We start from the raw sequence: 13,906 nt of genomic DNA on the forward strand, positions 1-13,906 counted from the left end.
ACTGTTAAGTTGGTTGCCCATTCATCGTTTACAGCCTTGCAAAGCCCGTCCCCATTTGATTGTTTTTGTTGTGTCCTGGTCAAAACGTATGAATGTAAATCCACTGTATGAATGTAAACTCACTGTAATGTCCTAAAACAACCATGTTTCAGTGAAACAAAACAAGTTTGTGTTCTGGTAGGCAGAATCAAATTTGATCATCACAGAGAGTTCATCCATTTTATTTCATAGTGAGTGCACATTTGACTGAGTAATTCCTTCTAATTCCTCCTCTTGATCCCCTTTTCCTCTGTATACGTTTCCTTAGCAGACGCTCGGGTATTAGATCCAGGAGTGGCAATGCTGGTATTTTCCGGGAAGCTTGTCGTAGCTTCAAAAGGTCAGCCCAGGCATAAGTGAGTGTATCTAGGTTGGTGATGTGTGGCTCTGCCAGCGAAATCCAACTCACCCAAGCTGGTTGCAAAATCCACAGAAATAACATCTGATGTTTCATATTTGACAAACTGCCCCTCAAATTCGGAAGGTGGATAAAAAGTGGATAAAAAAAATAGTAGACAAAATAATTACAAACATTGAGCCTCAAACCACAAGTTGCTCAAATAGAAGAGCGCCCGGTTTGGCAGTGGCAGTTGGAACATGTTTTGTAGTGCATCCCTTGGTGGACCCTTTTCTGACATTGTAAGCTACATGATGGAGCATTCTGTTCTATCATGTAGCCTATCATTCCATCATTCTTTCATATTTTGTTTTTGTTAAAAATGGCATGTGCTAATGTGTACAGAGAAAAATAGTCTAAGTGTATGTGTGTGTGTGAGACAGAGAGAGAGAGAGGGAGAGAGAGAGAGAGAGAGAGAGAGAGAGAGAGAGAAAGACAGATACAGAGAGAGTTTTTTGGCATCAGGCCATTCTTGTGGGTACTTCTCTATAGTGTTATTGTAGAGCACTTGCTATAACAAGGTATATAGTGTTGTTGCTGTAACTTGGTGTCTCAGGTTAATTAACTCAGAGCTAATTTTTAAAAGTTGTAATTGCTTCTACTATTGAACTGAAGTTAAATCAAATTACTGATTATATCAACTCAAATATTTTAGTAATATGTAATAATAATGTAATATTTAATTGAAAAAAATGAAATGAAATTACCAGAACGGAACCTTTCAAGTTAAAACACTGTCTGTTTCATGTGTTTTCTATGAGACTTTGTCCCAAAGTCAGGTAGCTGTCACTAGGAGCATGGCTTGCCCATTTGCACCTGAGAACCCTCTGAAAGGAACAGTATACCCATTAGCCAAGGCCAGTGAAAGACTGCTGCAGGACACTACCAACTTATCTCACCGAGATTCTGACTTTGAGGCGTTCAGTCATTATCTCACAGATGGTAGCTTGGCACTATTGGCTTGTCAGCCAAGAACTGCACCAGATGCAAAGTAGTTGTAATGATGACTGTAGTGGCTGTTCTCTTTTTTAAAAACTCTTTTCAGTTGCTGTAGAAAGTTTGCTAGGTAGAATGTAAACGGAGGCACCCCATAATGCACCGCAGCACTGACGTCAGACGTTGGAACTCCAAAATTTTAAGTTATAGTGACTTAATAATCTGGCATTCATATTACTGAATCGAAAAGTGATTTGAAGTTAATCTAAAGGTTTTAGTTTACATAACTCAAAATTGGATTATGTGTTATAACAACTCAGAGAAATTTAAGTACAATTTATAAGGACATTTTAAGTTTACACAACTTAATAGAATTAAGTTATTTGAATGTTCAGGTTTACAGTGTAGGCTAATCTGCTAAATGGAGCATCTTGTGAAGTTATACTTAAGTATAGGTTTCACAAATAACAAAATACTGAATCTTTTGGCACATCAGCACCACCATATCGTAAGTATCAGGACTTTGAAAAAACTGTGCAGGAAACTGTCTGTTCCGAAGAAAGAACCACGACCTGGAGGAAATTGGCACAGGAATAAAGTCGTAATTTTACAAAATAAGTCATAATATTATGGGAATAATGTCATAATTTTATGAGAAAAAAGTCCAGATATTCCAGGAATAATGTGGTAATTTTAGGCTATGTGTTATTTTAGAGGGGAAATATCAGAAGAGCAGCCTGCTGCCTGCATTAAAATGAGGAAAGTGGAGCATCTTGTGAAGTTATACTTTAGTATAGGTTTCACAAATAATGAAGGCTGCTCTTCTGATCCTCTTCTGGTCTTCTAAAATTACGACTTTACTCTCATAATATTACGACCTTAGTCTCGAAATCTCAGAATCGTTTTCCTCAATGTGGCCCTAATACTCCATCGTAATGAGGAACACCAGCGATTTGACAGGGTTTGTTTTCTTCCCAAAAACAAATAATTTTTAAAATACATGTATGAAATAAATATTCGTAAAAACCCACTATTTGTGCTTTACTGAATACTGTATTTGGATTCGGCTCCATCCCTAATAGACATAGACACTCCTGGAGGAAAAACTGCCAAAAGCAGGTTCTGTCCTCAAGCATTATCCTCAGCTAATAAAGGCTTTTGAACTGTTATGTAGCTCTGTGGACTATGTGCTTTGAGGCAAAACCTTCAGTGTCTGAAAGATGTCCACATCACCAGTGAAAGGAAGACATAAAGGGAAGCCTTGCAAACAGAGTTTCCTGGTGAGACGTATTGAAGTACCAAATAACGTGACCTGCTATGATGCTAGATACTCAGAGGGAATGATCTTGACCCTTGGATCCAGTGGAGGGCTACCAGATTAAAGTTCAAGTTCAATTTCAAGTTTATTTGTCTAGCGCTTTTTACAATTTGTCTACAGTTTAAAGTTCATCAAAGCAGCTTTACAAGGATCAGTGCCTAAACCCCCAGTGAGCAAGCCCGAGGCAACAGTGGCAAGTAAAAATTAAGTGAATAGGAAGAAGGAACCTTGGGAGGAACAAAGACTCAACAGCGGGAGCCCATCCTCCACTGGCCAGCATATACAATATAGATATTTAAAGTCCAGGGTAACCAGATTCAGTGGTCTATAAAATTGTTTACAGTACATGATTTGTTAAAGATTTAGTATATAAAAGGTTCAAGGACTTCTAGATGGTATTGGGTATAGATTAATTTGATAACCAAGCAGTGTTCATATCAATAAGTTTGTCTTTGAGATGAACTGTACAATGGCTGAGAATGATTAACTGTACTATAGTTGAAACTGAGATTATGATGTGGTTATAAAGGACAAATTGATCTTGGTACCACAGTCAGGTTGAGTCAGCATCACAGGTGGGCCACTGGCTCAGAATAGGGACTGGTCCAGGCAGGACGAACAGGAGCATATAGGCCTCATGCTGGGAGCAGAGGCTTAGGACTGGTACCTCGTGGACCTCAGAATGGATACCCCAATGTAAGGGCAGAGAGGAGAAGATAAAAAGAAAAGAGGGAACATGATTGTTAAGCACACTGACATACAGTTATGCTCATAGGTTTACATACCCTGGCAAAATTTGTAAGATGTGTACCATTCTTTAAAGAAAAAATGAGTGATCAGGCAAAACACATTTCTTTTATTTTTAATGGGATTCAAATTAAACTATAAGGCATTACAGAACAGCACAGTCACTAAACAAAACATAGCAATAAAGAAAATAATGAGATGATCCCTGTTCAAAAGCTTGCATACCCTTAGTTCTTAATACTGTGTATTGCCCCCTTTAGCATCAGTGATGGCTTGCAGTTTTTTGTGATAGTTGTGGGTGAGGCCCTTTATTTTCTCAGGTGTTAAAGCTGCCCATTCTTCTTAGCAAAAAGCCTCCAGGTCCTGTAAATTCTTGGGTTGTCTTATATAAATTGCACATTTTAGACCTCCCCAAAGTGGCTCAATGATACTGAGGTCAGGAGACTGTGATGGCCACTCCAGAGCCTTTTTTTCTGCTGTAGCCACTGAAGGGTCGACTTGGCCTTGTGTTTTGCATCATTGTCATGTTGGAAAGTCTAAGTGAGTCCCACGCGCAGCTTCTGGGCTGATGAATGCAAAGTGTCCTCCAATGTTTTCTGATAACATGCTGCATTCATCTTGCCATCAGTTGACTAAATTTCCTGTGCCCCTGTAGCTCTCACACCCCTAAAACATCCAGAGATCCACCTCCATGCTTCACAATAGGGATGGTGTACTTTGTCATAGGCCTTGCTGACTCCTCTCCAAACATAACGTTTATGGTTGTGACCATAAAGTTAAATTTTGGTTTCATCACTCCAAAGGACTTTGTTCCAGAAGTTTTCCAGAAGCTCGTCTAGGGGCTGTTTGGCATACTGTAAGCGGGCTGTTTTGTGGTGTCGATGCAGTAACTGCAAACTCGACTATGCAGCCCATTTTTGTTCAAGTACCTCCTTATTGTGCATCTTGAAACAGCCACACCACTCCTGGCAGTTGTGGCTGAAATCTTTGTCTACTTCTTTATCAGAGTTTTAAAACTACTGATTGGCATTTTCAAACCCTTGGATAGCTTTTTATATCCTTTTCCTGACTTACAAAGTTTAACTACCTTTTTTAGCAAGTCCTTTGACAGTTCTTTTGCATTCCCTATGACTCACTTTCCAGCAAAGTCAGTGCAGCCCTGGATTAAATGTGCAGGGGTCTCTCAAGAGCTAAGAAATTCATTGACTATTTATACACAGATACTAATTACTATCAAAGAAATTACAGGTGTGGAAACCTACCCTTAATAGCCATTTTAACCTGTGTGTGTCAACTTGTGTATATATTATCAGGCCAAACATTCAAGAGTATGTAAACTTTTGATCAGGGCCATTTTGGTGATTTCAGTTATCAAAATTGATTTAAAAAGGGTACACACAACTGTGTGATAATAAATGGCTTCACATAACCACTATCCCTAAATAAAAGAAAAGTTTTCTGCATGGTCAGTCATTGGCCAATATACCACAAATTCTGCCAACTTATGAGCACAACTGTATGTGGCAGAGCTCATTGAGAGGTTTTAGAATAATTTTTTTCTGAATTCTGATTCAAGTGCAGCACTATTGCTCTGGCGACATCAACAACTCTTCATTCCATCGTCAACACACTTGTGTGATCACATGTGAATAGAGAGGAGACAGAATCAACATCTCAGTTCACCAAAAACACCCCATCACCATGATCCATTGCCTCAACTCCCTTGGCTAAGATACTTAACTGTCTGCTAGGCTGAATAGGTACTTCTTTTGTTCAAATTTAAAGTGAAAGTGTGTGTCTGAGTCCCAGACATTGGTTGGAGGACTATTCCATATTTTAGGAGCTAAGAGGGATAAGGACCTGCCACCAAGTGTGGTTTTTGTTATTTTGGTTAGGGAAGAAGGTTTGCATTTTACTCATTTTGGCAGAGGAGTAGCATCAAATCCGGAAGACAAGCTGTGATCCAACGCCTCATTCATTACCTTAGTAAGAAGGTGGAGGAGCAGATCAAAGATTACAGGGTAAAGAAAACATAAATCTACTCCACCTATTAATGTGTACATTTATTGAATACAGTATGGTCTTATGATGTCATAGATTTCTTATAGTGCATAAGGAATCCTACCCCTTTCTACCCTTTTTTCCTTGCTATTATGCCCATGCTTTACTTGGTGTACGCAGTATCCCCTGTAGGATTATTCTCTTTTCTCATTTTCACTCTATCAAATGCATTTCACAGGTTGCTGTTACTGATGCTGCCACCATCCAAAAAGATCTTTCCGCTCTGAGCCTCAACATCTTTATTGCCAGTAAAGCCAGCAACAAAGGCATCAACAGGCAAGGCAAGGTGGGACTGTCACTGAGGGAGAAGAGCACCTTTTTGGATATCCTATAGTGGCTTGCATGTGCACTTACCTGATGGGCCTCATCTATGCTTTAGAACCAAGCTACCCCAAGACACTGAAACATACATCTGAAGCATTTCATAGTTTTTCTAGACCTTGAGGATGTGAACAAAAAATGTCTTCAAAGGTCCATGAGCTCAAGGTCAGTTTGCTTGCCTACAGCTGGGCTGATTTTGAATTTAGGAGGAGGAGCGTGGGAGAGAGGCTGTGTGCAGGCGCACAGGCAAGAGGTATGTATGGTATGAGAATGTAGTGTGCAAGTGTGTGTGCTAGGCACCAACGAGAGTGGGGATGGGCAACAAGAAGTGCATATGTGTAAGAGAAACAAAGAATCTCTAACTTGAGAGCTAGTCTCAAGCAAGTAGGCCTTAAACTCAACAACTCTACCCAACCCTTAACTCGTACTGTAATCCCAATGTTGGAGGTGTGCAATCAGACAAAGGGAGTTAGAGAGAGAGAGAAAGAACACATGCAGGCTCTATCCTTTAGAAGTCGCAAACGAAAGAAAATAACAAGCGGCTAAAAAACGCATTGTGCATGAAATACAGTGTGTACATTTAAATCATAAAAGAATTCAAATAACAAAACTCCCTTCATGTTAACTGCATATAATCTTAAGACTAAAGTGTGCCCAGATGCCAGCCTTACTTTGAATCATTCATTGCGTGGTGACCGAAGATGCGTCTTTGGTGGCCTGATGAGCAGTGCGATGCGCAGGTCCAGGGAGAAGTTCTTTTCCTTGTCGCTTGAAGATCTTTGGAGCTCCGTCGCTCGTCCGATGATCTTGGAGGGTTCTTGATTTAGTTCGTCGATGTTTTAAGACGTAAAAAGGGATCCGGTCACCTTTTCTTCCGTCGAATACTGTGTGCGTTACAGTGTAATTAGCCGGTTGAAGATAAAGTCGCAACTGCACAAAGTACATTAAACTTTGGCCTTACAAATATCCCACTTCGTTGTTTCTTTGTCCTTTTCTTCGGCAGAGAAACAGCGGCTCTTCATCCAGATAGGATCACTCGCCAGAGAGATCCAATGCCAGGCGTAATGGAGTCTCTTTATGCAGGCAGGAGCACCCGCTAGAGACACCCGCTGCAAGAGCGAGCCGGTGCTAGAGAGAGTTCTTGAATTGGAGAGAGAGAAGTTTTGGATTTTTCCGTGGTTTTATGGCGAAATTGCGTCATCACTGTGTCTGGTCTCTGGCTCCATCGCTGTATCCAATACCATTACAGTGAAAGCTGAGAAGACGGGTTCAGATTACCCATGGGGTCAAGCAGGGAATTATGGGTAGTATGGTCTACGCCTGGCAACCCCTACATAAAATACTGTCCAGCATCAACCAAAGTAACCAACAGTCTCCCAGATGCAGGCGCACAGGCGCAGCATGTGACGTGGGTTTGTTTTGTGTGACTGAAAACATGGCAGAAGGCAGTGATGGGGCTCCGGAGATTTTTCAGCTTTCTACGTCCACACTAAACTGGGTAAATCTGAAAACGCAGATTTTATGTAAAAACGTTTCTCCGTACACACTCCGTATCGTTTTCGTACAATTTTCCGAATGTTCTACATCCATACCAAAACGCTGAAACGCCTTAGTGTTTGTTGTTATGCCATTGACTGTATTTCGCCCCATCATGTTTGTTTTGATGTCTGGAGCACAAACTTTCACCAGTGTCATGGCAACCATATGTCATCATTTTTGAAACTCTCCATTTTCCCTGTCCACATTCCAATGCAAACCCGGCACCTTTACGCACCTCAGAAAGCGTTTTCAAAAAGTATTGTTTTTCCTATGCGTTTTACAAAAACTTTCGCATCCATACAACATTTTGAGAACTAGTCTACACTACAGTGCTCTAGTGTGTACGGAAGGACTAAACGGAGAAAATAATTATGCGTTTTCAAATTTACTAATACGCATTAGTATGGACAGGGAGGATACCGTGTGTTGACATTACATGCTTTCTAATACTAAGATTTGCGATGAATAATGCATCCTTAGCGTCCTCACTCAGAAATTCACGTCTTCTTTACAAGCTCATTAAAACAACTGGAGCCATGCATGGGAATGTTGGACCAGGTAGCTTCACTTTTGCATTTAAAAACACGTGTCTACACTTCATTTTAGAGTGTTTTTGTAGCTTGGAAAAGCAATGTCCTTTATAAAAAACTAAGTAGACTATTGTACGTTAATTCATTTCAACGGACAGAACAGACATAGGCTCGCCTGTTGCCTTCTTTTGATGTTGGTATTTAGCAACAATAACAGTAATAGGCCTGTTATTTTAATGTTTATGCAAACAAAAACTGCATACTGCTAATTTTTTATGTGGTTTTCAATATAGAACTTGGTGAAAAGATTTCAGTTTGTGTATCTGTACTTTCTGAACATTTTCAGCACATTTTAACAATAATGGGATAATACTGATAATTTTGGTCACTAGAATCGTGATTTTAAATTTTCATACCGTTTCATCTCTACTGGCAAGGTGTGTGAAAAGGACATGTTTGTCCCTTTGCTCTAATATTTCTCTCTGCATGTCTCTCTCTCTCTCTCTCTCTCTTGCATTTTCTGTTCGTTTCTCTCTCTCTCCACTCTGATGTTCTCATGCAAATGCAGTGGGCCTGTGAGTGGTAAAAGTACAAATACTAATTTGCTTTGCTGATATGATCTGAATTTTTTTTTATGCTGAAGCAGTGAGATTACTGCATTTGCCAGTTATATTTGTGGGGTCTCAGTTCTGAAAAAGGCTTACGGGATAAAAGATATGACTTATCTGTGGGGTTTCAGTCCTGCTAAAGATTCTCAGGACATGATAAGCATTCTCAAAAGACTGTGCTACAGACCACTTCACAAAGTTAAAAGTTCACTGTATTTGAACCTTTGGTGTCAATGTTGTGGTGTTTGCCTGACTTTGTTTACACTGAATGTCTCCCAGTTCTCCATAATAGAAGAGTGCTTAAAGGGTGTTAGAATTTAGATTACTTCTAATTTCCTCCTGTTAAATTCTGTCAAGACAGAAGTACTGTTACTTGGTCCTAATGCTGCTATGAGGTATCTGAACCTTGAACTCAACCTTGCTGTTTTTTCTGTTGTGTCTGCTGAAAATTGCATAGACTCGCCCCCTTTTCCCCTTCTTGTCACCCTTCTTTTTTCAGGATAGAATGTGGATCATGCCACAAGTCCAATCAACATACCCTCACTCATTCACAACGACACAGAGTAAAAGTAAATGAAACTAACCTGTGCAACATAACTTAATAAATGCACATATAGAATCCGTATTCATCATGTAGACGTATACTTAGCCTAGAGCTTTTTGATAACCACTGGTTGATTTACCAACAGCTAGTTCTAAAACTGTTAGTGCAATTACGTTGCTCACAATGTTAGAGCAATCGTAATTGATCTCGTTCGAAAGCAGAGAATGCTGCGGCTCAGAGCTGGCTGATGTAATTTTACTATTTCTTAGCTGGAAAAAGTTATGAAAAATTATAAAAACTGAGCTGTGATTAATACCTTCTAAAAGTCTAGGGGTGTCTCCTACCCACAGCCAGAGACACCCCCAAAAAAGGACACTTATTTTCTAGACCAGATAAAAATGCAACACCTCACTATCTTCAGTTAGTTAGTTATCTCTTCATCATGTTATTCTGCCTAAACCCCACCTACTCATCGGCACAAAGAATCGGTCCAGTCTCGTCAGTAAGGAAGACCCACGTGTTTAGAAGACATTTCAAGCTCTGACATGAAGTCCTATTTGCAGTCTCCTCAAACCAACTACACATCGTCTGTGACCCTTCATTCGCTCCAGACTCTCCTGCCTGATTGTTGATTGTTGCCTGCTCTTCCACTTCTCCTTTTCCCTCCTTCATTTACTACCCTTCTGTGTGCAAGTAACTCTATTAGAACATCATTCAGATAGTTTCTTTTAGTTAAGCGTGAACACTGCTATGAAAACTGCTTGGTTATAAAATTAATCTATATCTTCACCTAGAACTCTTATAATCTTTTATATTAACTCTTTTATACTGTGAGCAAATCATATATCATAAATAATTGTATAGACCATTGAACCTCTTTACCTTGGACTCATTCTACACTGTAAATGTCTATTCTATGTGCTGACCAGAGGAGGATGGGCTCCCCTGTTGAGTCTTGGTTCCTCCCATGGTTTCTTCCTCCTGTTCACGTCATTATGGAGTTTTTCCTTGTCACTGTCACCTTGGGCTTCCTCACTGGAAGCTTAGGCACTGATTGCTGTAAAGCTGCTACATGTACAACTAGTTCACCAGAACAGCACATCTGCACATTAACAAAACCTCACATACGCATGCCCCATCTCCACACACCTTGACTTTAACATATTGACACACTAACACAAATAAGACAAACTCACATTCACGCATTTACACATACACATGATTCTCCTTCCTGTGTTTCCCCCACCTGGTCCTGACTTCTGTTCTGACCTTTAATTATAAGGCTTCACATATATCATGCCATATTTTACTAAATTGTTCCCTGTTATTTCTGTCCTCAGACACTGTCTTTTCTATAGTTATATGATATTTCATCATTCCCTTCCATGCCTGCACAGATGGGGTCTGTACATCTTTCCAGTGCTTTAAAATAAGTTTTTATACACCAGGGAGGAGTACAAAACCTGCCAACTAACAGGGTACCTCAGATTGTCTATCCTCTGGAAAATGCATCATGGGGGTGTTAAATTAATCTCAGTTTTACAAATATTAGTCATCCACTTCTGAATTTCAAGCCAAACTTTTTTTTTACTTTTTCACATATCCAGATAGCACGTATGAGGGTGTCTTCATGAGAACCACATTTTACACACAAAATAGAAATGGAGGGGTCGAATTTATGTATATTAACTTTAGTATAATATATTCTTGTCATAAGCTTACATTGTATGAGATTCAGATTTTGATTAATGGTGATTTTATTGGTTAGATTCAGACATTTTTTCCATTTAATATTTTTGCCTGTGACGTTAAGATCTTTATTCCAGTTATCGTACATTTTTTTGCAAGGAGTAATTATCTACTTGTGCTCCTATTAAATAATTATATACCTTACCTATCAGTTTCTTTTTTTCTCCAGTATTCATAAATAACTTCCTAATAAATGCTGGTTCCCCATCATAGTTTAACTCAAAATTCTGCAATAACCAGTTGTAAATATCTAAATATTTCATTATCACTTAAGCTAAAGTTGTTTTAAATCTGTTCAAATGACAAAACATTATTATGGGATACAATACCCGAAATGTTACTAATTCCACTTTCGATTCATTTGTTCCAGTTTAGTTTGGGGTTTTGGATAGTGATGGATGGATTGTTCCAAAAATAGGTATTCTTGGGCACAGTAATGTGAAGCCCTAAGATGTTTTAATTTTTTTTCCATGCTCCTAAAGTGCAATTTATGACAAAAGTAGAGGTACAAAATAAATTAATTAATAACTTATTAACTTAAAAAAACAACAGAAGGATTAATTCAAATTCAATTATTCTCAGCTTTCTTCATTTAACAAATTATATATATATATATATATATATATATATATATATATATATAAATTATTATTATCATTATTATTATTATTATTTGCAGATTATTTGCGTTATAATAATAATCAAAGTAGACCTACTTTCACTGGATCAAATATTTACAGTCAAGTCACTAAGACATGATCTCATTTGCTCTATTTCTCAGTAATAGGCAATTGAGCAATTGATGGCTCAAGTTTTGCTTCTTGCAAGTCTGAGAACCATAATTCTTCCTCTCCATCCTGACCAAGCAATACTGCTGGGAACTTTATCTTAGTTGTGATATTAACTTTGTGCAGTTGTTCTCTCAGACACCAAAATGCATCTTGTTTCTTGCATATTTGTACAGATATGTCCAGTACTTATGAGTCTCTGTGTCTGTTCCCTCAAGTCAGCGTACCTTGGTAGCCTTCAAGATCTGCAACTTTGTCTGGAAATGTAGTACCCGAAATATTATGCCCTGAGGACTACATGCCTGATCTTTGAGTACCCCGAGATGATGGGTCTTCTCAATGTCGGTCTCAGTAAATGTTAAACCCCATTCTGTCTCAAGTGATTTCACCAAAAACAGAATCATCTCAGTACTGCTTTCCAGTAATTCTGGCATGTTCACGAGTTTGAGATTTTTTCTCTTGCTGTCAGTTCTTTAGTACATGTGTTTTCAACCTTTTCGACATGTACCCCCCTTTTGTCTAGGATTGAACTCGCGCCACCCCTCCTCCTCCTTTTTCACTGTATTTGCAGGTTTGCGCCTAAAAATCTCCTAATCTTGTGCCCCCCTTGGCGGGTGTCCCATAGGTTCAAAACCCCTGCTCTAGCATGTTGATGTATTCCATCGCTTGCTCAAGATTCTTTTGCAACACAGCAATTAAACTCTGCTGGGTGCCTAATTGGACTGCGTGATCCACTCTCTTAACTAGAGATGGTAGGTAGGAAGGTAGGTAGGATATTTTTATTGTCTATCGTAAGTTGTTTGTCTTCTTGTGTGTAGTTTCAGTACTGTTGTATGTGTATGAAATGAATGTACCTTGGTTCCACCTAAATCCCAATTTACTCAACATTAGATTCTTTCTGTACTGTTTGAAGTTGACTGTTGTAATAAACATTCACATTTGCATTTCCTCTCTGAGTATGTGATAAATCATTTCCTTGTTATCAAATGTGATGATCCAGGAAGTTAGTTCTCTGGGAGTATAGAATTTGAAGAGTATTATTGTACTTGCTATATCAGTACTGTTATTTATTATATGAAGAATAATGAAGCTAATAAAGAGTTATTCGGAATCATTTCTAGGTCTGGTGTTCAGAGCACTGAGCTATAAATAGAGTTTTTTAGAATGACTGTAATTTCACTGGGTTCAGATTCTCAAATCAGGTTATGTGGTGGCAGCTAAGTGATAATAGCAATCAGACTACTCTTCACAGTGAACCATTAACAAGAATTTCTCTGTACCATTGGCATGATAGACCCAAATATATAACCAAATATATTCAATCAAAATCAAATGTCACACATACACAGCACACTACACTCTGTGAAACCTAAAAGAATTATGTCCACTACTAAGTGCTGCCAATATGAAGACCTGATTTAAGTAGAGGAAATGGTTAGGTCCTAAGAAAGCATTACAAAAAATGATACTACTACGACTACTACTATTACTAGTACAATTACAACTAAGAGGAGGAAGAAAAAGAAGTATTACTATCACCACACTATGTGGATCACTGAAGGGGACTCACTGAATGATTGCACATGCCTCAACTAAAACATAGTTTTAACAAGTGCAAGCTGCCCATAAGATTAGTACTTTCATGGACACCTACACAAACCCCTACATCAGAACTTGGGTTGTCAGATGTAACATAATGTTCTGTGTTCAGTCACACTCTCAATTTTTAAATCCAGGTTAAAAACATATTTGTTTAGACTAGTCTATAACTAAATATCATTTAATCAAGTATTACTTATAAGTCATCCACATAGCCAAGGAACGGAGGTGGAGAAAGGCCGGAGACATACACTTTTTAGGTGAACTAGACAGTTCGAGATCTCTCCTGTTAGTTTATTGTGTGTCGATGGGGTGCTGGTATTTTAGGGAGCCCGTGTGCTGTGCCATCCTCTGACACATCCCCCCTTTTTTAGGAAGACCTGCTGGAGTCCAATACTACAATCAGTTAAATGTGCAACTGATACATCCAGTTCCCTACCTCTCACATAATCATTTCCCCTCCATCTCATGGGTGTGGATCCTCCCTGAGACCTAGCCCACCTGTTCCAGCTTATCCACTTCTGCACATCCTGCTGAGCACAACTGAGATCCCTGCCATGACCCAATCTATCCTGCTCTCCTTGTTTAATTGAGGACAACCATGATGTCCTGCATCTATACCTGCCAGCATTGACAGTTTTGTATTAACAGCTTATTGACATTTCAGTATTTGAAGACCTCAGACTTTCATAGACCTTTTGTTTTCTCTTGCTGTCTATTACAAAGAGAA

The sequence above is a fragment of the Chanos chanos genome, chromosome 1 (assembly GCF_902362185.1).
Source record: "Chanos chanos chromosome 1, fChaCha1.1, whole genome shotgun sequence".
Lineage (NCBI taxonomy): Eukaryota > Metazoa > Chordata > Actinopteri > Gonorynchiformes > Chanidae > Chanos > Chanos chanos.